This window comes from Eptatretus burgeri, chromosome 11 (assembly GCF_056783735.1).
Source record: "Eptatretus burgeri isolate ZD-2024b chromosome 11, Ebu_testis_v1, whole genome shotgun sequence".
Taxonomy (NCBI): domain Eukaryota; kingdom Metazoa; phylum Chordata; class Myxini; order Myxiniformes; family Myxinidae; genus Eptatretus; species Eptatretus burgeri.
In genome coordinates, this window is record NC_140971.1 from 60,767,853 (window position 1) to 60,777,852 (window position 10,000).

General features: G+C 51.2%; 1 long non-coding RNA gene across 1 annotated transcript in view; it reads left to right on the forward strand.

The window, feature by feature from the left end:
- The first annotated feature begins 748 nt into the window (after positions 1-748).
- LOC147017205 (uncharacterized) overlaps positions 749-10,000 on the forward strand; it is a 57,042-nt gene continuing 47,790 nt past the window's right edge. The window contains exon 1 of the long non-coding RNA XR_015049398.1: positions 749-866. This is a non-coding gene — a long non-coding RNA (uncharacterized LOC147017205). The remainder of the gene's footprint in view (positions 867-10,000) is intronic.

Genomic DNA, 10,000 nt, shown 5'->3' on the forward strand with positions numbered 1-10,000 from the left:
GATTTGAGGACTTGGGGTTTTGTGAGGGAGCGTTGATGAATTGGGGTTTGTGAGAGGGGCAGGGGAAGTTGAGAACTTAAAGTCACATTTTACATTGTGTCGATGTTCCGCAGGTACATTGCTGCTCGGTCCTGTGTATAATAATAGGCTACTGTCTGGATGCGATGCTGTCTGTCTGCCCCTCCTGAAACGCGGAAACGCTCCTCGGACAGAAACGATTACTATGTAAAAGTTGCTTCAAACAAATCCAAACCGATGGGAAAAGAATATTTAAAAGAAAGTTATACACAAGATTGAATATTTACACATACATGAACTGCAGTTAGTGCAACATTTGGAACCAAGTTTTACCGAATCAAATGGTTTGAAAAATCATTAAGTTGTTTTACTCATTCTACTCTCTTCTTTTATTTATGTCGGGTGCATACGATTACGACTTGACATATTTTATTTTGTACAGAGTTCAGGCTTGTGGAAGAGCTGGTACTGGAACACTGAACGGATCAGGACGCAACAGGACAAAAGGAACAGCAGAAAGCAGGGAGGTGGAGGCAACATCAACAGCAGCGTTGAAGGCCAAGATAGAGGGAGACTTTGACAAACAATGGGTCTGGAGAGGAAGGGGAGGCAGGACAGGATGTATGGAGTGTATGAGATGGATACAGAAGGAAACTCCAAGGAAGGAAAACTGGAAATATGGAAGGAGGAGGGGTGGGTTGGGGAATTAACGAAGGTTTAAAATATCATGGTTTTGGATTGGGAACGAGCTGAGATGGTCTTGAAGGCCTGGAGGGAAGAATATGAGATTAAAGAGAGAGTGGAAGATGGATCCACAGGTGGAGAAAAAGAGGAACAAATGAGTGGAGGTGAGCAGTGATCCTATATTTCGGTTATTTCTCAAACGTGGGTTTATGGTGGACCATATTTGCCCTGCAGAAACCTGGAGGGGACAAAGTACAGAAAGAGCAGAGGATGCATGACCTGAAAGGAGGAGGTAGAAGAGAGAGACCACCGACCTGTCTGCGATGGTGAAGTGATAAGCCTATAGATTCAGCTTCATCACAGGATATTCCAATAATGATGAAGGCCTTGGTTTTCATGATGTCAAGCTGAACAAGGTGTGAGGCAGGGTAGCCAGCACAGAGGGGAGAGCAGAACTCCATCAAGTTGTGGATGAAGGTCTGAGATGTGAATAGGAGTTCAGGTGTGCCAAGGAAAGACTGTACGACAGAGGATGCCGAGTTGCTGGTTGGCTTTGGAGGCCAACGTTGAAATGTGGTTTGCCAAAGAAAGATCATGGCTGATTGACCCAGGAGTTTGAATGACTGAACTTCCTCAAGAGAATTGTGAAGAAAGTGGATGGAGAGGGGAAAAAATAAAAAAAATAAAAAATAAAAGAGAGAGAGAGAGAGAGAGAGAGAGAGAGAGAGAGAGAGAGAGAGAGAGAGAGAGAGAGAGAGAGAGAGAGAGACAGAGAGAGAGAGAGACAGACAGAGACAGAGACAGAGAGACAGAGACAGAGACAGAGACAGAGAGACAGAGACAGAGAGACAGAGACAGAGAGACAGAGACAGAGAGACAGAGACAGAGAGACAGAGAGACAGAGAGACAGAGAGACAGAGAGACAGAGAGACAGAGAGACAGAGAGACAGAGAGACAGAGAGACAGAGAGACAGAGAGACAGAGACAGAGACAGAGACAGAGACAGAGACAGAGACAGAGACAGAGACAGAGACAGAGACAGAGACAGAGACAGAGACAGAGACAGAGACAGAGACAGAGACAGGTGTCAGGATTTAAAAACATATTCAAAGTGTTTGACCAGATTGTGATTTTTTTTTTTCAAGGTCTGAATAGAGAGAAGAGGCCCTTAATTGTTGAGTTCTTTCAACCAGCGCAGGAATAAAGGGCTTCCTTTTTTTTGCCATCGTGATATTTTTTACCATTGCCTTCCGCTAGTTATTTATAAAACATAAAAGTTTATCCACATTAAGACGTGCTACACATGAGAACTGCACACAATCCTGGCCGTAGACATTACAGTACTTGGATGTGAGGAGCATGCAATGGGTAACGATGTAAAGTCTTGAGCATGGAAGGTGTTCGGTCTTGGAAGGGAGAATCCATCCATCCATCGGGACCATACTCCATGCAGAGCGTTGGTGCTGCCTAAGCAGTCTCCTTGGCTATTGGACACAATCCTGGACGGGTCGCCACTCCGACACAGTATACCAGCATGCTGGCACTCATTTTGCCGACCTCGGAAGGATGACAGGCAGAGTCAACCCCACCTGGTATGAATTCAACAGTAGAGTGGGGTTTGAACTCAGGATCAGAGGATTCCAAGCCACCACCCTAACCATTGAGCCAACACCAGGTATACGAAGGGAGAATGTAGAGCTGCGTATTGTAGAGTAGTAATGGGGTTAAAGAACAAGTAAAAGATTAATATTGCAAATTCTGTTAAAATATCAACACAAAGAAAGGAGACCATTAATCTAGTTTCAATTTTCTCAGGGTAAGCGGATATGTCAAGCTGGTGACCTAAACAAAGTCCAGTGGTTGCCTCGTATAAATTTAGCATTTGCACTCATTTCAAATGAATTCTCAGGTTTATTTCATGCGATATGAAATGCAAAATTGAGAGTGAAAGAAATTACTTTCATGCCATGTGCATATTAGGTATGCAAATGGAGAAATTTTCACTGCTCCTTCCCTTCAACCGCATCGTTCATACAGCTTGGGCGTTTGCATTCCCTCCTCTAATAGCACAGAGTACAGTGATGCTATAACTTGGCCAATGCCTGTTTGTCTGTTAAGTTGGCCTCCATCTTTCCAGATAAAACAAATATCTGTTCTTTGGATATAAAGAGCCTCATGACTTGAAAAATGCCATTAAACTAAGGTATGGGAAAAATGATGCAAAACACGAACGGTGTTGATTGTGATTCACACACATACCATTGCCCAAACACTCCCTCATCCAATCATACAAACACACACTGAAGATTTATTTTGCTGGAATATTATGGAAATCTGTTTTAAAAAATTGATTAAAATACACCAAGAGGCAGTTGGTATTTTTTTTTTTTTGCAAAGCTGAAGCTGATGTGTGTGTGTGTGTATATATATGTATATATATATATATATATATATATATATATATATATATATATATATATATATATATATATATATATATATATATATATATATATATATATATATATATATATATATATATATATATATATTGTTGTGGTTACCAAATTCGCAAACCACCATTCAGGTCCCTTAGGTGAGGTATCTCGGTAAGTACATGTGTAGTTAGGCCCAAACCCGTTGTCTAGTGGGAATACATGTCATTTATGCGTGCTGCGACTCTTCAGGATAGCCGTTTTTCTTTTGCTATCTTTATTTTGGACCAACCGCCATGATTACCACCACAACCACAACATCAACCACCAACCACAACGCCGCTTCACCACAACCGCCACGACCTTCACGTCACACCTCGCAACCGTCGCATCGCCACCGTTCTTGCCCCGCTGTGGGTACCGGTGTTGGACTCGTGCAGGGCGCGCGCCGAACAGCGTGTACAAAATCACGGATTTTGTGCTTCAAAAACGGATCAAAAACGACACACGCCCACTTTTTGCCGTCCAATCGGTGAGCGAGGGGCGAATTGGCCCCGCCCCCAGGGCGATCGATATATGCAAACTTATGGATCAAAAAGACTTCACGCCCACTTTTTCTCGGCCAATGGGGAGCGAGGTGAAAGGTCGAAGGGAGGGGGTCAAAGATGAGAGGGCGAAGCTACGGGGCTGATAAAAGGACCGTGTTCGTCAGTCCAAGAGTCCAGAGGCGGAGAGTAGGAGAGTAGGAGAGTCGGAAACAGAGAGTCAAGACTTCGCGGGCGGTGGAGTTGGCAAGAAGGAGCTGGTCGTCGTGTGCGTTGGAGTCGGAACGGAGGGGACGGAGCTGTGGAAAGGCAGCGACACCAGACGAGGGGGTGCTCGCGTCGGGAGCTGCACCCCAGGGAGGCCGACAGCGCGACCTGGCCGAGGTGGAGACGCTCGTCGTGGGATAATAAAAATCCTCTATACCCCGAGCATCAGCAACCCCCTCCTGTTTCCCCCCGCGCTGAGATAGTGCGACCAAGGGGGCCCCTTTCCCACCCCCTACCAGACACTGTCCGCGAGGCCCGCGGAGTTGAGGCGCCATCGCCGCTCCGCGTCTCATCACCAGACGGGTAGGCGCGACCCGGTCTCGGCCTCAGGCCCGCCTCATCCTTGAGGGTATTCTTTTCCTTGGTTTTGGGTATGTGTTGTCGGCGCCGTCTGTGAAGTAGAATTGTATAAGTGTTGCCGTGTGCTCGGTAGTCGGTATTAGCTCTGCATTGTGTTTTCGCTTTTACATTTGCTTTTTGTGTAAATTACATTGTGTCTTTTCTGTGTGCATTTGGTGGAATTGTATATGTGTGCTCCCGTGTGCCGTGAATAAATGTGCTTTGTGTTGAACTGTTTCCCGCTTCGCTTCGTCTTTTCCTCTATTGAATCCCCATCTTGCTTCACGTAAAGGGTTGGTAGTGGGCTGAATACGCCCGATAATTAATCGAACCGTCGAGGTCGACGATAACACCGCTCGGTTATTCTGATAGTACGGAACGGGTCGCTTAAGTGGCCCGTGTCCGAAGTCGACCTGCGGCGAGGTGCGATCGCCCGGTCTACCCTCCGCGTGGGTACTTAGGTAGGTCGAATTTGGCGAGCAACCCTATCCCACGCGGGGGCTGATTGGCTCGATCGCGGTGAGACCGAAAGGTCCACCCGTGACTGGTTCCCGGCGTTAGTCCGAGAGGGTCACGACTGGATTGTCCGTCCGGTGGGCGACGTGCCGCGATTCGAGTTACGTGGCCGTCAGCACGCCGGCAGGCGCGGAATCCGCAACACTGGTGTCAGGTCGTGCAATACAAATTCATCGCCCTCCTCGCGGCACTGGTATTGGAGAGCGGGACAACAGGCTCTCCTGTCTCCAGCGAAATTCACGGGAATCAGTCCAGGGGTGAGAAGCGACCCCCGATTCCCTCCAAATTACGAGCGATTCAAATTAACCCTTTAAGAGAAGCAAGATGGCGTCTCAAGGCGAGCGGGAGCCGGGGGTATTAGAAATGGATATAGAATGTGTAGAATCCATGGTCCAGGATGGAATCCCCGAGCAGGAAATGTTGATTGTACAGGAACACGGACTCGCCCAACTGAACCCAGAGCCCGAAATGGGTGCGGCAGCGGCCGCGGTGTATGACACCTCCCCCCCCCCTCTCCACCAAAACCCGCCGACCCTTGCCGAAACGGCTCACCCAAGCGCACCCGACATGGCCCAGCTATTCGCCATGCTGGCGGCAATGACAGCGAAAATGGATGCAAACGCAAATGAATTTATAAACGAAAGGAAAAGCATGGGCAAGCAAATGAAAAAAGAAATGAAAGAACTACGGGGTGAGACGCAGAACATGGGCCGATGCCTGCAGGCGGGCATGAAGGCCGTGAGCAGGGAACTTAAAATGGCGACTCTACGTGTCGGAACGAACGAGCTGGAAGGGGGTGCAACGGCTGACAGGCCCGCGGTGGAGGCGGGTAAGGAAAAAGTAATTCGGGAGACAAGAGACGAGGTGAAAGTAATTGCGAGGGAGAGAAAAGAACAATTAATACGGAGAGCAAGGATGAGGTACGCGGAGATCGTGAAAGAGCAAGGAGTGAAAAACAGGGAAGGACGGGAGCGACTTAAAGAGAAAGCAAGGTTGACCTACATAAAGATAAGGGAAAGACTCCAGAAAGAAGCAGAGACCAATAAACACGATGAAGACGGGGTAAGTGACGCACACACACAGGTAGTGGAGGACAATGGGGTTGAGCTCGCGGAGCGTGTAGAGACCCAGTGCGAGCACCTGGATGGCCTCCTCCAGGAACGAGGGGAGGGAGTATGCCCCCTTGAGGCGAGTCACGACCAGGTGAGTTCGGTCGTGCTTTGCGAGGTTGAGGGGAGGAGTGCTGTGGACAGGTGCACGGAGAGCTTGGGGGGTATAGAGGCCCCGGAGACCCTTGTGGGGACACGAATCCCCAGTGTGGTTGTCCCTGTGTGTGTGGTGCAAGGTGTGAGTGCGTCCCCGTGTGTGGAAGCGACCCCGTGTGTGAGTGGTGTGGTGGCGATGGTGCCGGAGTGCGTGCTTCCCAGCACGCCGTGTGTGGATGAGGCACCGTGTGTGGAAGAGGCCGTGTGTGTGAGTGAAACGGCCAGTGTGGATGAGGCACCGCGGGTTAGTGCCCCCGCGTGTGTGGGTGAGGAACCGTGTGTGGATGAGGCACGGAGTGTGGGTGAGGAACCGCGGGTGAGTGCCCCCGCGTGTGTGGATGAGGCACGGAGTGCGAGTGAGGCACCGCGGGTGAGTGCCCCCGCACGCGTGAGTGAACGGCTGTGTGCAAGGTCGCTGTGTGCAAGGGAGACCGTGTGTGTGAGAGAGCGGTATGAGAGGGAGATGTCGGTTGGCATGCGGGAGCACGCAGCCGCATCTCCCGGTGTGAATGTAATGGAGTGGACTGTGTGCGTTGTAACACGCAGGTGTGCGTGGGTGGAATGGAGACGGAGACGGCGACAGAGGAGAGAAAGCCGAGTAGCGGCTGTAGTTGTTTCGGGGACCGTGCCGGGTTCACCCAGCAGTGAGCACGCGGTTCGTGCTGTGCAACGCACGAGACCACCACGTGCTCGCTTGCGAGAGTGAAGTCCCGGTCCGGAAACGCACGCGGTGGATTTGCCGATCCCGCGGACGGACAAAGTTTAGGCAGTGTGGTGAATTGAGGGGAATTGAGGGACATGACGCGGGATCACATGTTATGCGTCTCGCGTATAAGGGGAGGTCTCTGCGGCACGAGTGGTTGTCCCCGGGGCATTGCCATTTACATCGGCTGTTCACTTGATGCTCGTTAACTGAAGGAGCTCATTGACTGGTGAGAATGGAGATTATATCGAACTCCGTGCTTACGCGAATTTATTCTGCAATGATTAATTGCCCATGTATACGTTACTGCTTATGTACTCCTAGCTGAACCTGTATTCCCCGGTGTGCCCGTAGAAGCGGCTCCAATCAAATGGAATAAAGCCTAAACTCTGAAGGTTCATCTCTCGCTCTCATTACAGGCAGGACTACGGATTTGAACCGGACGGGTTCTCCACGCGATCGTGTGTGTTAAGCTCCAACGGGCAAAGCACATGTGTTCGCGTGGGGAACCCCTCGAGACGTGGGGCTTGTGTTTTTTTTTTATGCGCACGGTGACGCCATGGCTGCACGTGGGGTTGGAATCCGGCAGAAGGGGAATTCCTGCCGGATGGTACCGTCCAAGGAGGGACGAGGTACACGTGCAGCTGCATGACGTCACGGGCAGGTGCAAAGTGCGCGAGTTGCCGCGCTGGTGATGCGCATGAAAAAAAAAAAAAAAAAGCAAGCCTCACTTTCGGGTGCAAAGGATTCCTGGGCAAGGGGTGGAAGACCCCCTTACCTGGGCACAGGATGGAAACTAGTTAGGGGGAAGGGTTAGCTTAGTTAGACCGACTTCATGGGGCAGGGGTAAGTCCTCATGGAGTCCGTGGAATGGATTAGTTAGAGGGATTGTAGCCAGATTTAGGTTGGGAAATAAAATGATTTATTTGGAGACATGGACAGACTTATGAATGTGTAGAGGGGACGTAGTTTAGCAACGTAGTGTTAAATGGAACGTGCTGTAGTTTAAGGGACGACGTGGGAGCACGAGTTAGTTAGGGGATGTAGTTAGGAGGATGGCAGAGTTCAGCGGTGTGTGTGTTGAAGAGTTGGAGAGTTGTGAGGTGAGTACATGTTGAGTGAGTGAGGCCAGCGGGTCTGTGTGTATGGAGTGAATGGGGAATGCATGGTGCGATGAGTGATTGGGGGGAGGAGTGACTCCCGCCCAAGGGACCCCGGGGTCAGTATAAAGTGAGTTAGGGGGTTAGTTAAATTGAAAAATGGAAGTCGTTTTGCTGTTGGTGGGAAAGTAGGCTCGAGACCCATTTGGAGGGGTGCAGGAGCCCTGTTGACGGGCTTGGGAGCGTGGCTGCGAAAGGTGAGTATCGCTGAGTGGGTACCCCGGGCACCAGGCTAGTCGGCCGCGGTAGGCCATGGGCCCATGGGGGGCCGGGATAGAGTAGTGGGCACGGGTGCGCCTGCTTGGTGCGGGGGCCCGGGGCGCCATTAGCCGCGTGGGCAGTGTTGTGGGCATGGGTGACCCTCGGAAAGGGGCCTGGGAAGCCAGCCTGCCACGTGTGCGTTTCAGGGGAGGTGCCATGGGGGGCACTCCCCGGTGTTAGGGAGCTGGTAGGCTCGGAGGCAGTGTAGTGCCCGGGGGTGCCATAGCGGGAGAATCGGCAGAGGGTCGTGCCTGCCAAAGGGAGCCACGTGTCCCAGCCAGGAGACCGTGTGAGGGCACGGAGAGAAAATTGGGGGGCGAGGCCCGAAATTGTGAGGACACCAACACAGGCGACGGGAATCTGGGTTGTTAGAACCAATAGTTTAAGCAAAAGGCGCTTGTTGAAAGCCCCGGGGTAGTTTAACAGTTAAATGGTTCGGGTAGATTAGGAGATGTACCCCTCCGCACCATCCATCCCCTCGCTGTCATTGTGGGCCGCTGGACCCACTTTGGGTTAGATCGCCGAACTCTGGGGAGGCCATTCTGAGGCTTCGTTGGGCCTCGACACAGGACGTTAGCTCTCCCTTATTCCCCTCCGGGAAGGGAACGTAGGGGTTGGGAGTAGGCTAGGTAACAGGATAGGGTAGCCGAACAAGGACGATAAAGGGGGTTAGGGGACGATTTATAGTGGGGAAGTAAAAATAAAAACAACAAAAAAATAAGTTGGGGCTAAATTGGCGTTTGACAAATTAAGGGAGTGGGTATGTACAGTGACAGGCAAAGGCGATAGGTTGGGAGGGAGACAGGTAGGTAGGTCCGAGCCCGCCTTCCAAGTGGCCAGCACCACCGCACTCCCTCCACCAACCTCCATTGAATGGCAAAGGCTGGCCAACTTCATCGGCTGGCTGTTTTTCTTCAAGGCCTGTGCCGGCCAACTTCATCGGCAGCTGTTGTTTTGCTGCGAGGCCTGTGCCGGCTGGATCGTCTGCAGCTGCTGTGCTGCAAGGCCTGTGCCGGCCAGTTCATCTGCTGGCTGTTTTTCTGCAAGGCCTGTGCCGGCCAGTTCATCTGCCGGCTGTGTTTGCCTGTAGCGGCCTTCTTCTGCGGGCTGTGTTTGCCTGCTGCCTTTGCCATGCCATGCCCACTGCCCATGTTCACCAGCCCCGTTCAATTTTTGCTTTGCCCCCCCCCCCCCTGTTCATTGCCATGTGCGCCAGGATCAAGGCAACAGTTTGCAAGCTGCGAGAACTGCCCTGTTGGCAGCTACAACACGGGCCTGCAGTGGCGGCCCGTGCACCGTGTTTGTGTCCATCCATCCATTCGTTGTGCTCATTGCGTGTGCCACTTTAGCTGGCACGGAGACTGCGTTGTGCAGCCCATGCACCGTTGTGGTTCACTGCGTTCAGTTCAAAAGGGAAGGCCTTGGACTGCGTGTGAGCAGCCAGCCACGTTCCCTGTCACCTGCATTGTTTTGAGCCAGAGACTGCATGTGGGCAGCCTGGCTCCCTGCTAACTGCTTTCTTTTTGCAGAGTTCAATGATCCTGGGCCATGGTTTAGTGTAAAATTTGTAAGTTAAGGTAAGATGTACTGTAAATATGAGTGCGCCCCCGGCATGTTTGTCTTAGCGCCGGCAACTTTATTTAAGTCGTCCGTGTGAGTGAGTTTGTTTAGATAGTTACGCAGCCCTCAGGTTATTTATTTTGGGGACACGAATACCATGAATGTCGCACTCAGGGATCCGTAGGTAAAATGTACTAGGGGAAAACTACACATGATGGCACACGAAAATTTGACGACTCGGGACGAG